Source organism: Geotrypetes seraphini, chromosome 2 (genome assembly GCF_902459505.1).
Source record: "Geotrypetes seraphini chromosome 2, aGeoSer1.1, whole genome shotgun sequence".
Classification (NCBI taxonomy): domain Eukaryota; kingdom Metazoa; phylum Chordata; class Amphibia; order Gymnophiona; family Dermophiidae; genus Geotrypetes; species Geotrypetes seraphini.
Window position 1 is genome coordinate 212,907,750 of NC_047085.1, and position 14,472 is coordinate 212,922,221.

The window sequence follows — 14,472 nt, forward strand, 5'->3', positions numbered from 1 at the left end:
AACTCACGGCCTGCCAGGTACTATTTTGAGGCCCTCAGTATGTTTATCATAATCACAAAAGTAAAATAAAACAGTTTCTTGATCATATGTCTCTTTAGCTATAAATTACAATATTATTATTAGGGAAAGATTTATAAACTATAAAGAGTTTTACCTCATGCAAAATTGTCATTTCTTTAATAAGATATTAACTATTTTTTTCTGAGGTCTTCCAAGTACCTACAAATCCAGAATGTGGTCCCGCAAAGGGTTTGAGTTTGAGACCACTGCTCTAAATGAAGGAATTAAGGGAATCATTCTCCTTAATTCCTTCCTTGTTTATTTCCACCTTCAAAATGAAACTTCCATAAAATTATAGCCCCACTACTTAATTAATGGCACTTAATCATATAAGCTTGTAAAATGGGACAGCTACATATGGAAGCTGTGAAATTGACACTTCCATGTGGAATCCACTGGGATAGTACTGTTTATTGTATCTATGTATGTTTCTTAAAAGGGAGCTGTCGCTGAATGTCCCAGCAAAGCCTTTTTAAAATTACCGCTAGAATTGAGTATGTTTCAATTCTGATTTCCCGAGTTCTATGTGTAAGATTAAACTCCACTTATGTATCTTAAAATTAAGCATGCACCGTTTTATTTATGATAAGACTTTTTAAAAAACATATTTGATGAATATGTTAATAAGTGGTATAAATCACTTTTGTGATGCCTACATTGCAACCTGATAAGGGTAAGCATACCTTTTTACTGAGATTCATAGTGATGGATGTGTTTAAGTAGTAGGCTTCCTTAAGTTTAAAAAATACCGTATTTGCCAGCGTATAAGACGACTGGGCGTATAAGACGACCCCCCAACTTTTAGTTAAAATATAGAGTTTTGTTATATACTCGCCGTATAAGACTACCCCTTCTTCCGCACACCTTCTCTACCGCCCCGGGTGCAGCACAGCCGGCCAGGTCCCCTTACTTTTGTGGCACTTCCCCGACCGACCGACAACAGCCCCGGTCCGACAAACCTCCCTGCCCTTAACCGCGAATCTAAATTACCTTCTTACAGCTGCTGTAAGGGAGGATTGTCGGACCCGGGCTGTTATCGGTCGGTCGGGGAAGTGCCACAAAAGTAAAGGAACCTGGCCGGCTGTGCTGCAACCGGGGCGGGGCGGCCGCCCCTCTCTCTTGGTAGCCACTCGAACCGCGAGGCTACTCTCCTTCTCCTTATCTGCCCTGCCTGCAGCACAGAGCCGAACGGAAGTCTTCCAGACGTCAGCGCTGACGTCGGAGGGAGGGAGGGCTTTGTTTAAGCCCTCCCTCCCTTCCGACGTCAGCGCTGACGTCGGGAAGACTTCCGTTCGGCTCTGTGCTGCAAGCAGAGAAGGTAGGGAGAAGAAGAGCCGCGTACATCCAGAAGACTGAGCATCCAGCCCCGCAGGAGCCCCGCGACCCTAGGGGGCGTCCCCATGGGATCCCCGCGACCCTAGGGGGCGTCCCCACGGGATCCCCGCGACCCTAGGGGCGTCCCCGTGCAGCTCTCTAATGTAAAGTAAGGGCATGTAAACAGTACCCGGCGTATAAGACGACCCCCGACTTTGGGGAGGATTTTAAGGTACTGAAAAGTCGTCTTATACGCCGGCAAATACGGTACATTAAATCCTTGGTTTACGAGCATAATTTGTTCCGAAAACATGCTTGTAATCCAAAACACTCGTATATCAAAGTGAATTTCCTCATAAGAAATAATAGAAACTCAGAAGATTCATTCCATAACCATAAAACTTTAATGCAAAATAGTATACGTACTTGTATTGCAAGACCTCGCTCATTTAGAACAGTCACTACACTCTTGCAGCATCAGAGAGAGAAGAACCATTGACTCAGTTGTGATGTGTGTATACTGTAAGTACTTGTATTGCAAGACATTGCTTACATATCAAGTTAAAATTTAATAAAATGTTTTGCTTGTCTTGCAAAACACTTGCATACCAAGTTACTTGCAATCCAAGGTATTACTGTACTTGTTTTTTTTGTTGGGGTTTTTTTGTTTGTTTTTTTAGAAATGAGACTCGGAGAAAAAAAAATCACTGTCTCGGTTTTTCAAGGAAAAATTAGAAAGGATATCTTTTGTTTTCCATTGGGTAGACATCAGAAAAACAATGTTTCGACTTACACTGTATGACAGCCATAAGAGTCTTTTTTTATTTTCCTAATACCTTTATTTTTATGTTCCTTATATTCTCCCTACATGTTTATCATATTCTCATTTCTTTTCACCCTTGCCATTTTTATCTTCCATTACTTTTTGTTCTTTAATCATCTTTTTTTCTCCCCTCATAACTTTTACTTCATATTTCCCCTACCTCTTAACCTCACATATTTTCTTTCTGACATCATCCTTTAAAAAATTACATTGATTTATTTTAGAACTTCCATTTCTGTGTTTTGATTTGTGTACAGTGTTAAACAATTGGTAAACTGTTTTACTATGGAATAGGTTGAAATGCTTCTGAAACATTTGGCATGCTGCAAGGTCCCAATGTAATAACTGGAATTTGTGGATCCATGACAGAAATAATAATAATAATAATAATAATAAACACCTGTGCCATATCTCCATAATTAATGACTCCTGGAGATAGGATTTCTACGTTGGCATAGAAAGCCCTTGACATTTGGTAAGAGCGTTCTCCAATGTGCAGTACTTCCTCTAGTGGGAAGTGGCTTCCATCATCCCCTTAATCCATGTTGTCTTGATAGCATGGTATCAAACTGCTACCATTTTGGAAAATGGTGCTGGTAGAAAAAGATGATAGAAAATATTTCTGGGCTAAGTAAGTTCTGTTAGTTCACAGGAGAAAAGCTGAAGGTTTTGCGTACTTTTGGTCTGAGAGCCTTCGTATTGTAGGTGTCCTGACTCAGGTTGACAGGGACCCTGGACCATAGAGCCTTCATAATTAAAATGAAGGTAAAGTTAGATGTTGACAGGGACCCTGGACCATAGAGCCTTCATAATTAAAATGAAGGTAAAGTTAGATGTTAAGGGCCTGATTATGAAAAGTTTGTGCCATTATAAACCAATTAAAAACATATTTTAAAAAATTAGGCACCCTCTGGGACCAGCACCTGGATCCATGGAGCCTAGTGGTGCTGAAGCCTGGAAGTAGGCATATTTATGGGTTGTACCGCTAGGTGTCCTTTGGGACTGGCATTAAAGGCCAGAAGTAGGCATATTTAGAGGCAGACTTTGTTGTCACTAAGCACAGCTAGAAAACAAAAAGAGAAAAAACCAACACAGTCTGCAGTGAGTGAAGAACAAACCAAAAGAAAGAGAACTGCAGACAGATGTACAAAGATGCAGGCTAAATTTATTAAAACTGAATTAATAAATGTGGTTAAAGTTATCACCTTGAACCAAACCAAAGGACCTGACACGGTCCGTGTTACGGTAAATATGCCTTCTTCAGGGGTCCCAGGTGGATAAGATATCAAATAGGGCCGCAAACAAAAAACTTAGCCTGTGCAGGTAAGAAAAGTAGCAATGAAACAATCGCATCAAAAACTCCACCGCTGCTAGCCACGATTCTACAAGGACCCTAAGCACTGGAAATGTAGACCTATAAAACCCTTGCCTACATTTCTGGCACTAGGGTCTGTGATTCTGCAAGCGACATTTATCTGTGATTAACACATGGCAGGCTCCTGTTTTCTAGCCACCTGGTGCATCAGGCCCTAACTTTATTACCATTGCAAAATGGAGGTTAAAATAGAAGTCAGATTTATTTCAAATTATACTTTTGTTTTAGCACATTACTTCTGATCAAGTACTATTTTTAAATTTTACTTCCACTTTATTTTGAAGTTTTGCTTTGCTGCTTTAGCATATGATTAGATTATTACTTTGGAAGTAAAATTTTAAAAAGTGCAGAAATAAAAAAATAAGAACTTTAAATCTAATGTAGATTTTTAAATAGTTTTATTACATAAGGCTTCATCAATTTGCGGTTTTCCCTTTTCATATTATTTTAACCATTTAGAGCAGTGGTCTCAAACTCAAACCCTTTACATGGCCACATTTTGGATTTGTAGGTTCTTGGAGGGCCGAAGAAAAACTAGTTAATGTCTTATTAAAGAAATGACAACTTTGATTTACCACATGAGTCGCCAACCTTCAGTACCCCTGTACCATGCAGATCCCAGTGTCAAATGAATTACACTGCTTGCAAGCCACTTCACAAGCAGTGTCATTCTAAGGGTCTGGGAGCTTTGAGCCTCCAAGCTGTAGTTCATTGCTACTGGGCTGCATGTTAAAAGAGGCTAGCACCTATTGGCAATAGTTTTGACCAGAGCATTTCCCGTATTGGACAACCCCTGTCTCCCCCCCAAGATTAAAAAAAACTCCAGAAAGTTACCTTTCCTTCAACCTGAAATTTAAATTATTGTGAGATTACCAGTAGATTTTGCTATTGCCATTTGGGTGAAGGTGAGAGCAAGAGTGCCTGGGACTGTTCCTGCCTGCTCCATTAGACACTAGGTATTCTGAATAGGGTAGGCTGGCGCTGGGAGACACCTTTGAAAGAAGAAAGGCATGAAGGAGAGGGGTTGTTTCCTTGGGGGAGGTCTTTGTTAGAGAAGGAACAATTTTTTTTGGGGGGGGGAGATCACTAGTAGGGCTTTTTGGGTTGGAAGGCTGATTGAGGTACCACAAAGGGGGGCCTTGATTCGGAGGAAAGTCCAGGAGGGGCTTTGGTCACCACTATTGCCAAGGAGTTCTTGCCCCTGTAATGAGACCCTAGGCCAGTCCCTCAAGGATGAGGGGTAGGTGCTAGGTACTTGTCACCAGCCTTCAAAGTTTAAGGGAACAAGGACGCTATTCAGGCATTCACCAGAAAAGTCCACCAGCTGCTCTCTTCTAGGGTCAGTTTCCAAATCTCCTGTTTAAGCCTTCCTTCCAAGCAGCTGTTCTTTTCTTGGGTAAAGTATTGTGTTTCCCTGAAAATAAGACAGTGTCTTATATTAATTTTGGGTCTAAAAAATGCACTAAGGGGTAGGTCTTATTTTTTTCATGTACATGATCATCTCTCCCTTCCTGTCCTTCATCCCAGTACTTCCTCTTTCCTTTTTCTCCCCCACATGTGCAGCATCTTCCCTCCCCTTTCACCTATCCCCTTGTGCCTTCCCACTGCAGCATCTTTCTATCCCTTCCTCCCTCCCATCCCTCATGCAGCAGAACCCTTGCACAGCTTTTATCCCTCCTTTATGTGCAGCAGAACCCTTGAGCAGCCCCCCTCGCAGCCGAACCCCGGCTGACCCTCCCATCCTTCCATTTGAATCCCGCTGACCGCAAGACCTACATACCTCTCTCCAAAGAGCAGCATCAGCAGCACTCTAAACAGGCTGCTTCGTGGCCTTCTCCCGCCGGGGCCTTCTGTGTGCCACGTTACTGATGACATCATCAGTGATGCAGCTGAGGGAATGCCCTGGCGGGAGAAGAAGCAAAGCAGCCTGTTTAGAGTGCTGCTGACGCTGCTCTTTGGTAGATCTCACGGTCAGAGAGCCAGCGGGGTTCGGTTGGGAGGGAGAGATGGAAAGATGGGAGGGTCAGCGGGGGTTCCACTGCATGGCAGGGGGAAGTGCTGCTGCCGGCGAATCCAGGGACATTCGGATTAGACTTCCGGGGACTAAGGCTTATTTTTGGGGTAGGGCTTATATTAAGACCTACCCTGAAAATCATGCTAGGGCTTATTTTCGGGGTAGGTATTTTCAGGGAAACACGGTATACATTCTAGTATTTGTAGAGCCTTCTGACTCTTCCACTTCAAGAAGAAAACAGAAAGCTCGGGTAATATGTAAATCAGGGTGCTTTCCATGGTATAGCCCTGTTCAAAGCAGCCTTCCTGTAGCCTAGTGTTTCCGATTCAGGAAAAAAAATTTTGATTTGATTTAACCTATTGAACTGATTTTTCGATTCGATTTTCCTGCCCAAGTGGGTGTTTTTTTTTTTTTTCAAACATCCTGGTGGGTTTATTTTATAGCCTCTTCACCCTCTTTGCCCTCTCCTACCCACACTGGCGCTGTGATGTAAACAAAATAAACAAAAGCGCTGAATCGGGTTGCCAGAGCAAAGGAGAAGAAGGCAGCGTGCTCTGGTAGCCGGACAGAGAGGGAGAGTCGGAGACACAGAGTTCTGCGCAGGGGAAGGAGGCAGGAAGAAGCACAGGACTAGGGGAAGCGGCGAGAGTACGCTCCGCCCACCCCCACCGCGTCAGAGGCAGCGTCGGACTCCCCCTTGAAAGGGGGCGGAGCCAACGCAGCGAGCGCTGAATCGGGTTGCCAGAGCAAAGGAGAAGAAGGCAGCGTGCTCTGGTAGCCGGACAGAGAGGGAGAGTCGGAGACACAGAGTTCTGCGCAGGGGAAGGAGGCAGGAAGAAGCACAGGACTAGGGGAAGCGGCGAGAGTACGCTCCGCCCACCCCCACCGCGTCAGAGGCAGCGTCGGACTCCCCCTTGAAAGGGGGCGGAGCCAACGGCACGCAGCCGTTCGGCGCGCGGCAAAGGCGCTCGCCTTAGCGAGAGCGCCTTTGCGAAGGGCCTTTGAGAAGGGACAAGGCAACGGAGTAAGACAGAAGGTAAAGAAGCGACAAGTACAGAAGGAAAGCACAGAAGGTAAGAAAGAGACAGACACAAAGGGCCAAGCCGTTCACACAAGTATAACAAGCAGGCAGAGGGAGAGAGTGAGAGAGAGGACACCAGCGGCTGGTAGAGAGAGAGAGGACCCCAGCAGCAGGTAGAGAGAGAGAAAGGACACAAAGCGGGCACAAGTCACAAGTAATCTCAACTGATATCTTAAGGAAGGAACAACAATGGAAGCAGAAGGAAGCCAGAAGATGAGCTTTCCAGTGTTCTGCACAGACTGTCATATGTACGACTATCTCCCCTCGGGGAGACAGTCGTATGTATGCGGTCGGTGTCAGGAACTGAAAAGCTTGAAGAAGGAGGTCAAGCGACTAGAGGACAAGATTCAGGAGCTAGAAGGATTTCACACCACGGAGAGACACATTGAGGAGGAAGTCAGGGAACTCGAGAGATTCATTGAAGAGGCATACAGGACGAAGGTGGAAGAGAACGAACTTCAGATGAAAGAAGAAGCTACACGGATACCAACATGCAAGGGAGAGCAAGAAGAAGATTACCCCAAGGATGACACCCACAGAGGGCTATCGCAAGAGGGGGAGATTTTGGCTAGTCGAGGCCCAAATGAAGAAAGAGTGAAGTACATTGAGGACATTGACCTGAGACCGAAGCGAAAATTGAAGAGAGGAAAGTCAGCGATCCTAGTGGGAGACTCGATCCTTAGGCATGTGGACAGCCACATAGCAGGAGGGAGAGAGGACCGACTGGTGACCTGCCTTCCGGGAGCAAGAACCAAGGACATCGGGGACAAAATTGAAATGATCCTGGAAGGGGCGGAGACAGAAGAGACCGCTGTAGTGATCCACATCGGGACGAACGATGTCAGCAGGAGAGACTACAAAAGAAGCACGCTGTTAGAACAATTCAAGATTCTGGGAAGGAAGCTGAAGATGAGAACCCAGAAGATAGTGTTCTCTGAGATCCTACCAGTACTGAGGGCAGATGTGAAAAGGCAGGAGGAACTACAATCAATAAATACGTGGATGAGGAGATGGTGTGAGGAAGAAGGATTCCACTTCGTGAGGAACTGGACGGCGTTCTGGGGCAAGAGCAAGCTATACAGGAAAGATGGACTGCACCTGAGCGCAGCAGGAACTAGACTCCTAGCAAACAACGTCAAGAGAGGAATAGAACAGGCTTTAAACTAAGAAGAAGGGGAAAGCCGACAGTTGACAAAGGGTCGACGATTCGGAAGACGGTATCCTGTGAAGATACCGAGGGGAAAAATGGCTGGGAAGGAACAAGGGACAAACTACAGGAGTCGACTAACCCAGAAGAAGTGGTTACAATGTCTGCAGCAAAAGAGAAGAAAATATGGACCGAAGCACAGGGAAAGGAAAGGAGGACAGCAAAATACCAGGATCTAAAGTGCATATATGCTAATGCAAGGAGCCTAAGAAACAAAATGGGGGAACTAGAAGCCTTGGCCAACGCAGAAGACATCGACATCATTGGAATCTCTGAAACATGGTGGAATGAGGAAAGCAAATGGGATACAGCACTACCGGGATACAAGCTCTATCGCCAGGACAGAACAGGACAAAAAGGAGGTGGAATAGCCCTATACATAAAAGAAGGCATACAATCCACACAAATGGACACAGCAGAGACGGCCAGCAAGCCGGAATCTCTATGGGTTAAAATACCGGGAAGGAAAGGGCCTGAAATAAAGATGGGCCTGTTTTATCGCCCACCGGGGCAAACCAGAGATATCGATGAGGAAATGGAAGCCGAGATGAAGCGTGAATGCAAAAGCGGCAACACGGTTATTATGGGAGACTTCAACTACCCTGGGATAGACTGGAGGCTTGGAAGCTCGAAATGCGCTAGGGAAACAAAATTCCTGGAAGCTACACAGGATTGTTTCATGGAACAGCTTGTTAGAGAACCGACGAGAGGAAATGCCACTCTGGATCTAATCCTAAATGGGTTAAGGGGACCTGCAAAGGAAGTAGAAGTAGTGGGACCATTGGGAAACAGCGATCATAATATGATCAAGTTCAAGGTTGAGGTAGGAGTGTCAAAAGGCAAGAGATCCATTGCGACAAAGTTTAACTTCAGGAAAGGAAACTACGAAGCAATGAGGGAATTGGTAAGGAAGAAACTTAGGAACACTTCCAAAACATGGCTAACGGTAAATCATGCATGGTCCTTCTTCAGGGACATGGTGAGCGAGGCACAAAATCTGTATATCCCCAGATTCAGGAAGGGGTGTAAAAAGAATCGAACAAAAGACCCGGCGTGGATAACCAAAACAGTGAAGGAAGCGACAGGCAATAAGAAAAAATCATTCAAGAAATGGAAAAAGGACAAAACTGAGGGGAGCTGGAAAGAGCACAAGAAGCATCAAAAAGAATGTCACCGTGAGGTTCGGAAAGCCAAAAGAGAGTATGAAGAGAGGCTAGCCAGGGAAGCAAGAAATTTCAAACCATTCTTCAGATATGTTAAAGGGAAGCAGCCGGCTAGAGAGGAAGTGGGACCGCTGGACGACGGAGACAGGAAGGGAGTGGTGAAGGAGGAGAAGGTAGTGGCAGAAAGACTTAACATGTTCTTCTCGTCTGTATTTACAAACGAAAACACGTCCAACATACCGGAACCTGAGCAATTCTTCAACGGAAGTCAGGCAGAAAAATTAACATCCATAGAAGTGAGCCTTGAGGACGTTCGTAGGCAGATAGAAAAACTAAAAACTGACAAATCCCCAGGTCCGGATGGCATACATCCAAGGGTTCTGAAGGAATTAAAGGAGGAGATAGCGGAACTACTGCAGCAAATTTGCAACTTATCCCTGAAAACAGGCGAGATCCCGGAAGATTGGAAGATAGCCAACGTTACGCCCATCTTTAAAAAGGGATCAAGAGGTGACCCGGGAAACTACAGGCCGGTGAGCCTGACTTCGGTTCCAGGGAAAATGGCAGAAGCACTGATAAAAGAAAACATCGATCAACATTTTGAAAAAAATGAACTTCTGATAACCAGCCAGCATGGTTTCTGCAAGGGAAGATCGTGCCTAATGAATTTATTGCACTTCTTCGAAGGGATCAACAAACGGATGGACAAAGGAGACCCCATAGACATCATATATCTAGATTTCCAAAAAGCCTTTGACAAGGTGCCCCATGAACGTCTACTCCGGAAACTGAAGAACCATGGGGTGGAAGGAGACGTACATAGATGGATCAGAAACTGGTTGGAGGGTAGAAAACAAAGGGTAGGAGTGAAGGGTCACTACTCCGACTGGAGGAGGGTCACGAGTGGTGTCCCGCAGGGCTCGGTGCTCGGGCCGCTGCTATTTAATATCTTCATAAATGATCTAGAAACAGGAACGAAGTGCGAGATAATAAAATTTGCGGACGACACCAAACTATTTAATGGAGCTCGGACTACAGAGGACTGCGAAAAGTTGCAAAGGGACTTGAACAAATTAGAAGAATGGGCGGCGAAATGGCAGATGAAGTTCAACATTGAAAAATGTAAAGTATTACATGTGGGGAGCAGAAACTCGAGGTACAACTATACAATGGGAGGGATGTTATTGAATAAGAGTACCCAGGAAAGGGACTTGGGGGTAATGGTGGACATGACAATGAAGCCGTCGGTACAGTGTGCAGCGGCTGCTAAGAGAGCGAATAGAATGCTTGGTATAATCAAAAAGGGTATTACAGCCAGAACGAAAGAAGTTATCCTGCCGTTGTATCGGGCGATGGTGCGCCCGCATTTGGAGTACTGCGTCCAATATTGGTCGCCGTATCTTAAGAAGGATATGGCATTAGTCGAGAGGGTTCAAAGGAGAGCAACACGTCTGATAATAGGTATGGAAAACCTGTCATATTCTGAGAGATTGGAGAAGCTGGGTCTCTTTTCCCTGGAGAAGAGGAGACTTAGAGGGGATATGATAGAGACTTATAAGATCATGAAGGGCATAGAGAGAGTAGAGAGGGACAGATTCTTCGAACTTTCGAAAAATAAGAGAACAAGAGGGCATTCGGAAAAGTTGAAAGGGGACAGATTCAAAACAAATGCTAGGAAGTTCTTCTTTACCCAACGTGTGGTGGACACCTGGAATGCGCTTCCAGAGGACGTTATAAGGCAGAGTACGGTACTGGGGTTCAAGAAAGGATTGGACAAATTTCTACTGGAAATGGGGATAGAGGGGTATAGATAGAAGATTACTGCACAGGTCCTGGACCTGTTGGGCCGCCGCGTGAGCGGACTGCTGGGCACGATGGACCTCGGGTCTGACCCAGCAGAGGCATTTCTTATGTTCTTATGTTCTTAAAAGAGATTTTCCTTTCTCTATTAAATTCTAGCTCAAGTTTATGGTCTAACACCAGCCCTGGCAGGATACACATTTCAAATCTGACATATTGTAATCCCAAAACAGAAAATAAAATTATTTTTTCTACCTTTTGTTGTCTGTTCATTTTTCAAATCTTGTTGGTCCCAGGCTCTGGTTGTCTTCTGCTAACTCGCTTGCCAGGGACTTCTTCTTTCTCTATGCTAACCATCCATCTTACATCTCTGTCCTCCCCTTCCATTTCCCTTCCCTCCCCCAGAGGTCTAGCATCTTCCCTTTTTTCATCTCCATCCACGCAGCTGATGGACCCCACCATCTCCAGATCCACCATCTCTCTTTTTCTTAACTACCCTTTCATCCTGCATATCTCCCTCCTTCCCCAATGTAACATTTCTCCTTCCCTCCTTTCTGCCTCCCTGTCCATCTCGCCCTCTTCATGAGTCCAATACTTTCTGCCTCCTGCATGCTTTCTCTCTCTGTCCTTTCCTCTTTCCTCGAGTGGCAACCCTCCTTCCCACCCCCCAACCCAACATGCTCTCTCCCCTCCATTGTGTAGCACCTTTCCTTTTCCTTCCTTTCTGCCAGGTCCAGCAGCACCTCTTCTTCCTTCCTTTTACCTCCCCCCATCCAGCAGTACCTCTTCTCCCTTCCCTGTTCCCCCTGTCCAGCAGTACCCCTTCTCCCTTCCATCCATCCTTGTACTTCTAGACCAGGGTCCCACTCCCCTGAAGGCCTACTCCCCCTTCTTTCCACTCTTACCACAGCCTGCAGAGAGGATCGCTGGTGCTCTACACGATCCTTGTAGGCTGTCACAGTCCTCAGAAGCACGTTCCCTCTGATGCGGCCCCGCCCCTTCTCCGACATCAAGGGCAGGATCATGCTTCTGAGGACTGTGGCAGCCTACAAGGATCGCGTAGAGCACTGGTGATCCTCTCTGCAGGCTGTGTTAAAAGTGGAAGGCTTTGGGGGGGAGAAGCTAGAGGATGCAGGAAATGATGCCAAAGCACGGAACAAGGTAGAACCAGCATTTTTGTAGCTCTTCCCGACTAGCCCTCCCCTAAAGCAGGAGCGGCAGCGGCAGGCCAGCAAGAGGCAGCGCTGCAACTCTTGCTTTAGAAAAGCACAGGGAGGAGAGTCGGTCACCGAATCGGCAAGGCCAATTAAAAAAAAAAATTGATTCGAATTGATTTACCCGAAGTTAATCGGTGAATCGATTTGAATCGGGCAGCACTACTTTAGCCACTTCTAACCAGCTCAGTGGGGGTAATTTTCATTGCAAAATCACCTATTTTCCAAATAGGGTCTAATGCTAATATATATAATATGCAGTTTACAGCAGTGGTCTCAAACTTGCGGCCCTGGGACCACATGCAACCTGCCAGGTACTATTTTGAGACCCTCGGTATGTTTATCATAATCACAAAAGTAAAACAAAACAGTTTCTTGATCATATGTCTCTTTAGCTATAAATTATAATATTATTATTAAGACTTACACCCTCTTCTATGAAACTGCACTAGCAGTTTCTAGTGCAGGGAGCTCCGCTGTATGGCCCGAGCTGCTCCCAACGTTCAGAGATTGTCGGGAACAGCACAGACCATTCAGTGCGGCTCCCCGCACTAGAAACTTCTAGCGCAGTTTCGTAGAAGAGGGGATTAGCCAAAAGGAAAGATTTATAAACTATAAAGAGTTTTACCTCATGCAAAATTGTCATTTCTTTAATAACACATTAACTATTTTTTTCTGAGGCCCTCCGTACCTACAAATCCAAAATGTGGCCCTGCAAAGGGTTTGAGTTTCAGACCACTGGTTTACAGGTTACAATTTGCCATAGTTATCCTTACAGTGCAAGTTTTATCCTAATTTAGCACACTTAGACAATGTACAGGTTAAGTTTGCCATAGTTACAGTACAGGATTTTTCAATGCAATTTTCCTAATGTGACACATTTCTCTCTAGAACCACCATCTTTTAGCTTCTTCCCCTCTGCTTTCTCGGAAGAGCTTTTATGGGCCTTAGAAACAAAACTCCACCCCTCCTAAGAAGGCCTCCACCCTTCTAGAATGCTCTTCACATATTTCCTTCAGCAGGGCCAGTTCTCCTAATCCCTCCTGCCCTTCCTGGAGTCTTGGAGGCCAATTCCTGATTTTTACTATTTCCTGCATAATCTAATCTAATCTACAATTTCTGAACTGCTCTATGCCAGGGATCTCAAAGTCCCTCTTTGAGGGCCGCAATCCAGTCGGGTTTTCAGGATTTCCCCAATGAATATGCATTGAAAGTAGTGCATGCACATAAATCTCATGCATAGTCATTGGGAAAATCCTGAAAACCCAATTGGATTGCGGCCCTCAAGGAGGGACTTTGAGACCCCTTCTATGCCTATTTAGGTTCAAGATGATTTACAATTCAGGAGTTAACACAGGCTGTTTAGGTAATACAACAGTAAACATCTTTCTATCCCTCCCTCCCATCCCACCAACCTCCCACTGTGAGACTGACATACCTCTGCTCTGAGGCCTCCAAAAACAGCAGTGGCAACGCTCTGAATGGGTCTTCGCTGCCTTCCCTCTACCTCATCACTGGTGATGCCATTAATGTCACAGCAGAAGGAAGGCCCCAACGGGGAAGGCCGCGAAGCAGCCCATTCAGAGTGCTGCTGCTGCCACCGCTTTAGGAGGCCTTGGAGCGGAGGTATGTTAGGTCTCACTGGGGTCGAGGTTGCTGAATTGACGAGTCCAAATTTTTCTGCAAATCCTACAGCACTAGTGTCAGTGTGTCAGGGACATTCAGGGGGTAGGGGGGTTTCGGGAGTAGATCTTAACAGGCTTATTTTTGAGGTAGGACTTATATTAGGAGCATTTTTAAAAATCACGCTAGGGCTTATTTTCGGGATAGGTCTTATTTTCAGGAAAACAGGGTAGTGAAAATATTAGACATAACAGGGTCATGCAGACAGATTAATCACCTTACTACAGTTCTCTGCCAACCCATATCTATATGCCCTTCTCTCTTACATTCTGATAGTTCTGCAGCATTCCTTTCAAAAACAGGTCTGTGGTTGACCGAATGTAGTTTTTTCACCCAGTTCTTCACTACTTATCCAAGATTCTGAGAAAGCTTCAAAGATTTATTTTAGTTTTTTACTAGACTCTATGCAAAAGAATTATTAATATGGGTATCACATTTAAATTTCATAAGTTTAAACTGCTTAAACTCCTCTTGGCATTCCTCAAATTCTTTTAAAGGCATAGTTTGTTTCAATTGCTCATTTATCTGATGGATAGAAGTCTGGATTTCCACCTCCTGTTTAGTAGTTGTGTCAATCAGTAACACAAGGTCTAAAGCATATTTATTTAAGATTACATTCCAATGTTCTACAGATGTTTGATTCACATAATTCAGCTCTCACCAAACATTTATAAAATGTTAATAACTCCAGCTGCATCTGGTAGTTACTCCAACCATGAGCATTGTTAAATAATGATG

General features: G+C 44.9%; 1 protein-coding gene across 5 annotated transcripts in view; it reads left to right on the top strand.

The window, feature by feature from the left end:
- The window catches only part of EXOC2 (exocyst complex component 2), a 273,747-nt gene that overhangs the window by 75,330 nt on the left and 183,945 nt on the right, over nt 1-14,472 (top strand). The window lies entirely within an intron of this gene.